We start from the raw sequence: 7,638 nt of genomic DNA, 5'->3' as shown, positions 1-7,638 counted from the left end.
ACATTTACCAATTGGCTACAGGCGTTCAGCATACTAGCGTGTGTGGTGGGGGAGAAAAAGCCTGAGTGCTGCTCGGGGCTCTTCATATATCAGAATGCGATAGGGGAGGCACACAGGATCTACGGAGGATCCGCTTGGCTGCGATACGATGAACAATTTCGGCAGCGGATGGCGGTGCGGCAGGACCTGCGCTGGAATCAAAAGGACATGAATCTCTGGCTGTGTTTGATGACGGCGGCCAGGGTTCCGGGTCAGTCCTTTCAAGGGGGGGCCGGGGGTCCATCTTCCCTTGGACAACCGGCCGGTCGGGCAAAAGGGGTGTGTTGGCAGTTTAGCTCCGGCACTTGCAAATTCGGAGGCACCTGCAGATACAAACACGAGTGCTCTGGTTGCGGAGGCTCCCACCCGTTGTCCAAGTGCTTCAAACAGGGTAAGGGTCGTTCCGGAGATTTTGCGAACAAGAGGGACGACGCCGGTGATGGTGGAAAGGATGCGGCCGTTTCTCGGTAGGTATCCGGACAGGGGGGCAGCTCAGACGCTGGAAAGGGGGTTCTCAGAGGGTTTTCAAATACCGTGCGCGCTGGGGGTGGTGCCCCCGGTCCCGCGCAACTTGCGGTCTGCGCTCCTACATCCAGAAGTGGTTTCGGAGAAGCTGCGGAAGGAGGTAGCTCTGGGGCGCATGGGAGGTCCTTTTTCGGTGGCACCCTTGGGGGATCTGGTGGTTTCGCCGCTGGGGGTAGTGCCCAAAAAAGAACACAACAAGTTTAGGCTGATACACCACCTCTCCTTCCCAAAGGGGGGGTCGGTTAATGACGCTATAGACCAGGAGGCGTGTACGGTGAGCTACACTTTATTCGATGCGGCTGTCCATTGGGTGCGGCATTATGGGCGGGGGTCTTTAATGGCGAAATCGGACATTGAAGCGGCTTTCCGCTTATTGCCAGTGCACCCGGACAGCTTCCGGCTGTTAGGGTGTCATTGGGAGGGGCAGTTTTATGTGGACAAGTGCTTGCCCATGGGGTGTTCCATCTCTTGCGCACTGTTTGAGATGTTCAGCTCATTCTTGGAATGGGTGGTTAGGGACGTGTCCGGGGTGAGTTCCATCATCCACTATCTGGATGACTTCCTGTGCGTTGGACCGGCGGCGTCACGGATCGCGGCAATTCTGCTGGCAACGCTGGAACACATGGCGGAGCGCTTCGGGGTCCCTCTGTCACCCGAAAAGACGGAAGGCCCAAGCACGGAGATGACTTTCCTGGGGATAACATTGGATTCCATGGCGATGGAATGCCGCCTGCCGGAGGACAAACTTGAGGCGATGAAAGCGGAAATCAGGGGCATGCTGGGGGTCAGGAAAGTGAAACTGAGAGCGCTACAGTCGTTGCTCGGTAAGCTTAATTTCGCGTGCCGGATTTTGCCCATGGGGCGGGTGTTTAGCCGACGACTGTCGGCGGCGACCGCGGGCGTGAGTTCCCCTAACCACTTTGTTACGCTAGGCAGGGTTCTTAGGGAGGATCTGAGGGTGTGGCACTCCTTCTTGGAGTCATTCAACGGCCGGGCACTGTGGATGGCGGGCCCGGTCAGTAACTTTGACTTGGAGCTGTACACGGACGCTGCGGGCGCCACAGGCTTTGGGGCATTCTTCCAAGGCAGGTGGTGTGCGGGTCCTTGGCCGCAAGAATGGGTGGACGCGGGTTTCACTAAGAATTTGGTGCTCCTGGAATTGTTCCCAGTGGTACTGGCGGTTGAGTTGTGGGGTTCGGAGTTCAGGGATCGGAAGGTCAGGTTCCATGGGGACAACCTGGGAGTGGTTCAGGTCATAAACAGGGTATCGGCTTCGTCACCGCCGGTGGTTCGGGTGTTGCAGCACCTGGTCCTACGGTGCCTACAGTTGAATATTTTTGTCCATGCAGTTCATCTGCCCGGGGTTGAAAATGTCATTGCTGACGCGCTGTCTCGATTTCAGTGGGACAGGTTCCGAGAGTTGGCCCCGGAGGCGGAACGACACGGAGAGCCTTGTCCGGATTGGCTGTGGATGGTTGCGCTGGCGTGATATCAAAATGGCTCAGGAGGTCGGTGAGTGAGGCAACTTGGGGGGCGTATAGCAAGGTGTGGTTGGAATGGGAGGCTTTGGCGAGAATGGTGGCTGTGGACCCGTTCGGGTCAGAGACACGATGGCTAGTGTTGTACTTCGTGGCTAGGAACATGGAGGACGGCACGTCGGTGGCCACGCTGAACAAGAAGATGGCAGGTCTTACTTTCCTTTTTAAATTGCGGGGTTGTCAGGACTTTACGAAGGACTTCTGGGTGCGGCAGGCGCTGAGAGGTTATAGAAAGGCAGGAACGACCAGGGACTCCAGGCGCCCGGTGTCGTTTGCACTGCTGGAAGGAATGCTGAAAAAATTGCCGGCCATTTGTTCTTCGGAATATGAGTTTTTGCTGTTCAGGGCGGCTTTCACGTTAGCTTTCTTCGGGGCTTTCAGGATCAGTGAGCTGGTCAGCCCGTCTACCAAATGTCAAGGGGGCTTGGGCTTTCAGGATGTGGTTTGGGGGCAGGACAGGGTATCGATTTGGCTGCGGAAGTCGAAGACGGACCAGGGGGGACGGGGCAAGTCCATACATGTCTTTTCGATTACGGGGTCTCCTTTATGTCCGGTTCAGGCGGTACGGGCCTTCGGGGCCGAACGTCCTGAGGCGACGGGGTCGTTTCTGGTACATAGGGATGGGTTGTCATTGTCGAAATATCAATTCGGGGCTGTTTTTAGGAAGTGTGTGTTGGCCATGGGGTTGGATGGCAAGGGTTTTTCTTCCCACTCCTTTAGGATAGGGGCGGCCTCAGAGGCGGCCCGTTGGGGATTGGGTACGGAAGCCATACAGCGTATAGGCAGATGGGAATCGAGAAGGTTTCAAAGTTATGTCCGTCCCCACTTATTGGATGTATAGGACGGTCACGTCAAGTGGGGGTGGGAAGGGAGTCTTGGGTGTGGTGTTATTTGTTTGAGTGTTGCTGGGTTATGCGGTGGATTACCCGGTGCAATTGTCTTTTTTTTTCTTTCAGGTGGGACCCCGGCACTAGTATGGATAATGGGACATTCTTATGTCTTTTGGGGGGCAAAACGGGCTGAGCTTAGACATAGCGGTCGGCAGTTGGGTTTCCCGAGGGAAGAGGCGAGCGTGCACTGGTTAGGGATTCCGGGAATGCTCTGGGGCAGGGTGGTCCCGGAAGTGCATCGCTTTGCGCGGCTGGACAGGCCCCCCGACGTCTTACTCTTGCACGTGGGGGGCAACGACCTAGGGGTCAGAGCAATGATGGACATCACTCGGGATATCAAGTTTGATATCTTGAGACTTCGGATGGCCTTTCCAGATATGATCGTGGTGTGGTCCGACATTGTGGCTCGGACTGCATGGCGTATGGCTAGATCTGTAGCGGGAATCAACAGGGCCCGGAGGAAAATCAACAGGGACGTGGCCAAGTTTGTAGTGAGGAACGGGGGGTTGGTGGTACGACATATGGAATTAGAGGAAGAGACCTGGAGGTATCTGCGAGGAGACGGGGTCCACCTTAGCCCAGTTGGTATTGACATGTGGGTGTTGGGGTTACAGGATGGGATTCAGAGGGCTATTAGGGTGTGGAGGGGCACCCAAGGGTAAGGTTTTACCTTTGGGTGCTGGTGGCGTTGGTTGGTCCCTGCGGGTAAGGAATAGACTTTGAAAGTGGAATTTATGACCTGTCGGTGACAGGCGATGATGAGGGTGATGCCAGTTAACGGAGGTTAGCTGAGGAATGGAGTATGGAGCACTACGGTCGTGAGACGCCTTTGAGCCTGTTCGGCTTGAGGCCTGCAGAGGAATCCAAAGACCGGAGTGCAACAAGAAGGGCATATATATATATGTTTATATATATATATATAGTTTACGGAAGGATAGAGGCTTTGCCTGCGGGGACCAACTTCAGGTAGTTCAAGTTAGCAGATGTTCTTGCTCAGTTTGTGTTAAAATCTATTATGTTTAATAAATCAGGCTGCTACGGCCTATTTTTCCCCAACAAGCAATGGTGTGGTCTCAATTTAATGGGCAGAGGTTGGGGGGATACTAAGGTTTTGGGGAAGGTGGTAAGTTAAGTGGAGTAAGGACATCTGTTGTACTAAAGTCAAGATAAGCCCAGAGCAGGGGAACGCAGTGGACTCGGTGGAGGGCTGGCATGACTGACGTCACAGGGGACAGCAGAACAACTATTGGCTGTTAGCAACCGGGGGGGCGGAGAGAGGAGTTTATTTAAGGTTTGGCTCCCGCCCTCCCGGCAACACAGCGCGGAGGAAAGTTCCCGCCCACCCACCCCTTATGGTAGTGGTTAGAGCATCATGGTGTGTCGTAGTATACGTGGTTGTGTGGTTGTGTTTTTTCTGTTTTTCTTTTTCATATACAGGTTCAGAAATGGGATTGTCGTGGCAGCGTTGGTTGGTCCCTGCGGGTAAGGAATAGACTTTGAAAGTGGAATTTATGACCTGTCGGTGACAGGCGATGATGAGGGTGATGCCAGTTAACGGAGGTTAGCTGAGGAATGGAGTATGGAGCACTACGGTCGTGAGACGCCTTTGAGCCTGTTCGGCTTGAGGCCTGCAGAGGAATCCAAAGACCGGAGTGCAACAAGAAGGGCATATATATATATGTTTATATATATATATATAGTTTACGGAAGGATAGAGGCTTTGCCTGCGGGGACCAACTTCAGGTAGTTCAAGTTAGCAGATGTTCTTGCTCAGTTTGTGTTAAAATCTATTATGTTTAATAAATCAGGCTGCTACGGCCTATTTTTCCCCAACAAGCAATGGTGTGGTCTCAATTTAATGGGCAGAGGTTGGGGGGATACTAAGGTTTTGGGGAAGGTGGTAAGTTAAGTGGAGTAAGGACATCTGTTGTACTAAAGTCATGGTATGCAATCAGTGATGATCAAACTAGTTTAAAAAACAGGTAAACTGGCAGAATGGAAATAACCATGCAATTCATGAATCACGATTGCCTTAATTCCTGAACTGTAATAGCCAGATTCACGTAGCTGTGCTTAACTTTAGGCGGGCGTAGCACATCTCATATACGCTACGCCGCCGTAAGTTAGAGAGGCAAGTACAGTATTCACAAAGAACTTGCGTCCTAAGTTACGTAGTGTAAATGGGCCGGCGTAAGCTCACGTAATTTGAAGTAGGCTATAGTGGGCGTGTTGTATGGTGATGAATTGTGACCTCACGTAAATGGCGTGCCGAACGAACGGCGCATACGCCGTCCGTGAACGTATCTCAGTGCGCATTGCTCAAAAATCACGTCGCAAATAGTCAATGCTTTCGACGTGAACGTGACTTACGCCCAGCCACATTCACGGACGAGTTACGCAAACGACGTAAAACATGAAAAATTCTACGCTGTTCCGACGTCCATACTTAACATTGGCTGCGCCAATTTTTTGGTGGTTTATCTTTACGCCTGAAAACGCCTCACGTAAATGGCGTATCTTTACTGCGATGGGCGTGCGTATGTTCGTGAATAGGCGTATCTAGCTGATTTACATATTCTAGGCGTAAATCAGCGTACACCCCCCTAGCGGCCAGCGTAAATAGACAGCTAAGATACGACGGCGTAGGAGACTACGCCGGTCATATCTTAGCAACATTTAAGCGTATCTCAGTTTGAGCATACGCTTAAATATACGTCGGCGCGGATTCAGAGTTAGGACGGCGTATCTACTGATACGCCGTCGTAACTGTACCTGAATCCAGCTACTATAGTCTCTAAAGACAGACAAATATACGTACATGGAAACATTAATACATTTGCAGTTCTACTAATTTATTTATCGCCATGCGTAATGTCTTGAATGATTTATTGCTTGCATGGTCATAAACGTGCAGAAAGAGAATGTATTTATGAGGTTATTCTATACAAATGTATTCCCACTATTACCACTGACGTACATGTATGCTGTTTCATAGACAAATTATTAAAATAAATACAAGTTATAAAATAACTCATTCTACAATACAATGTTTACATATTTCTTATCTCTCTACTACATCAGTAATAACCTTTCCATAGCAGCTGTGTCACAATCCCTATCTGATAAGATAATTTGAACATACAGTCCAAGCAGCTTTGCCGAAACATTAATGCACGTCCATTTGGAAGTCCCAGGAGCTTGAGTCTTTTCAAAAGCTTTTAAAGCAGAATAAAAATCAGATTAAACTATTATGAGCCGTGGTGCCACAGGAAGTCAGCAAACACACAGTTGCCAAGATAATGTCACTCTGTAGGTTTAATTTGTCCTGAGACAGGCATATCTCTCAGTGATAACAATGGTGGATGAGAGGTTTATCACCAGTGTCTTGATCACCCTATCACAAAACCCTCTATAAACGTTTCATTTGTTTCATTTCAGGCAGACCTGGGTTTGTAGGAGGTCATAAGCCTGTCCCTAATGTAAAAGAATGTATAAAACAATTATTTTTCTATTCTAGATTTTCCTATGTTTTGCTGAATCAGGTTTACAATTAAAGGCCCGGATTTACAATGGAGTTACGATGGCATATCTCCGGATACGCCGTCGTAACTCTGAGTTGGGGGGTCGTATCTATGCGCCTGATTCATAGAATCAGTTACACATAGATTTCCCTAAGATCCGACCGGCGTAAGTGTCTTACACCGTCGTATCTTAGGCTGCATATTTACGCTGGCCGCTAGGTGGCGCTTCTGTATATTTCCGCGAGGAATATGCAAATTAGGTAGTTACGCCGATTCAGAAACGTACGTCCACCCGGTGCAATTTTTTACGTCGTTTACGTTAGGCTTTTTCCGGCGTAAAGTTACCCCTGCTATATGAGGCGTGTCCTATGTTAAGTATGGATGTCGTTCCCGCGTCGAATTTTGAAAATTTTACGTCGTTTGCGTAAGTCGTTCGCCAATAGGGCTGGACGTAATTTACGTTCACGGCGAAAGCAATGACGATTTGCGGCGGAATTTCGAGCATGCGCACTGGGAATTTTTCACGAACGGCGCATGCACCATTCGAAAAGTACGTCAAATACGTGGGGTCACAGTGAATTTAAATAAAACACGCCCACATCATCCACATTTGAATTACGCGGGTTTACGCCGGACCACATACGTTACGATGCCATAACATAGGGCGCAAGTTCTTTCTGAATACGGAACTTGCGCCCTAAATTACGGCGGCGTAACGTATCTGAGATACGTTACGCCGTGCGGAGAGATACACCAATGTATCTGAATCCGGCCCAAAGAGTTTGACAGCCATGTCCAAGAAGAAACTTCCCGTTTCTGTTAAGAAGTAAAGCTATAATATGTCTATCTGTAGTGTCACATACTTGGACGGAGTCTAAAGTGACGTGGTCAGCCTCTCTTGTATCTCCGGCCCTGGTCCCGCTGAGAGTGGAGACAGAAGAAACCAAGGGCCCGGAGGGACACGAGTGCCTGCAGATGAAGCTCTGGAAGCCTGAAGCAAATGATGCAATTCTTGGAAGGCAGCAAGTCGCAGCAGGTCGCAAGCACGAAGTTGCAGATACCCGGGAAGCAGAGTAGAGCCAAACAGGAGACAGGAGCGTAGTCACACGGATAGCCGGTTTCAGT

The sequence above is a fragment of the Rana temporaria genome, chromosome 6 (genome assembly GCF_905171775.1).
Source record: "Rana temporaria chromosome 6, aRanTem1.1, whole genome shotgun sequence".
Taxonomy (NCBI): domain Eukaryota; kingdom Metazoa; phylum Chordata; class Amphibia; order Anura; family Ranidae; genus Rana; species Rana temporaria.
Note: the sequence above shows the minus strand (reverse complement) of the source record.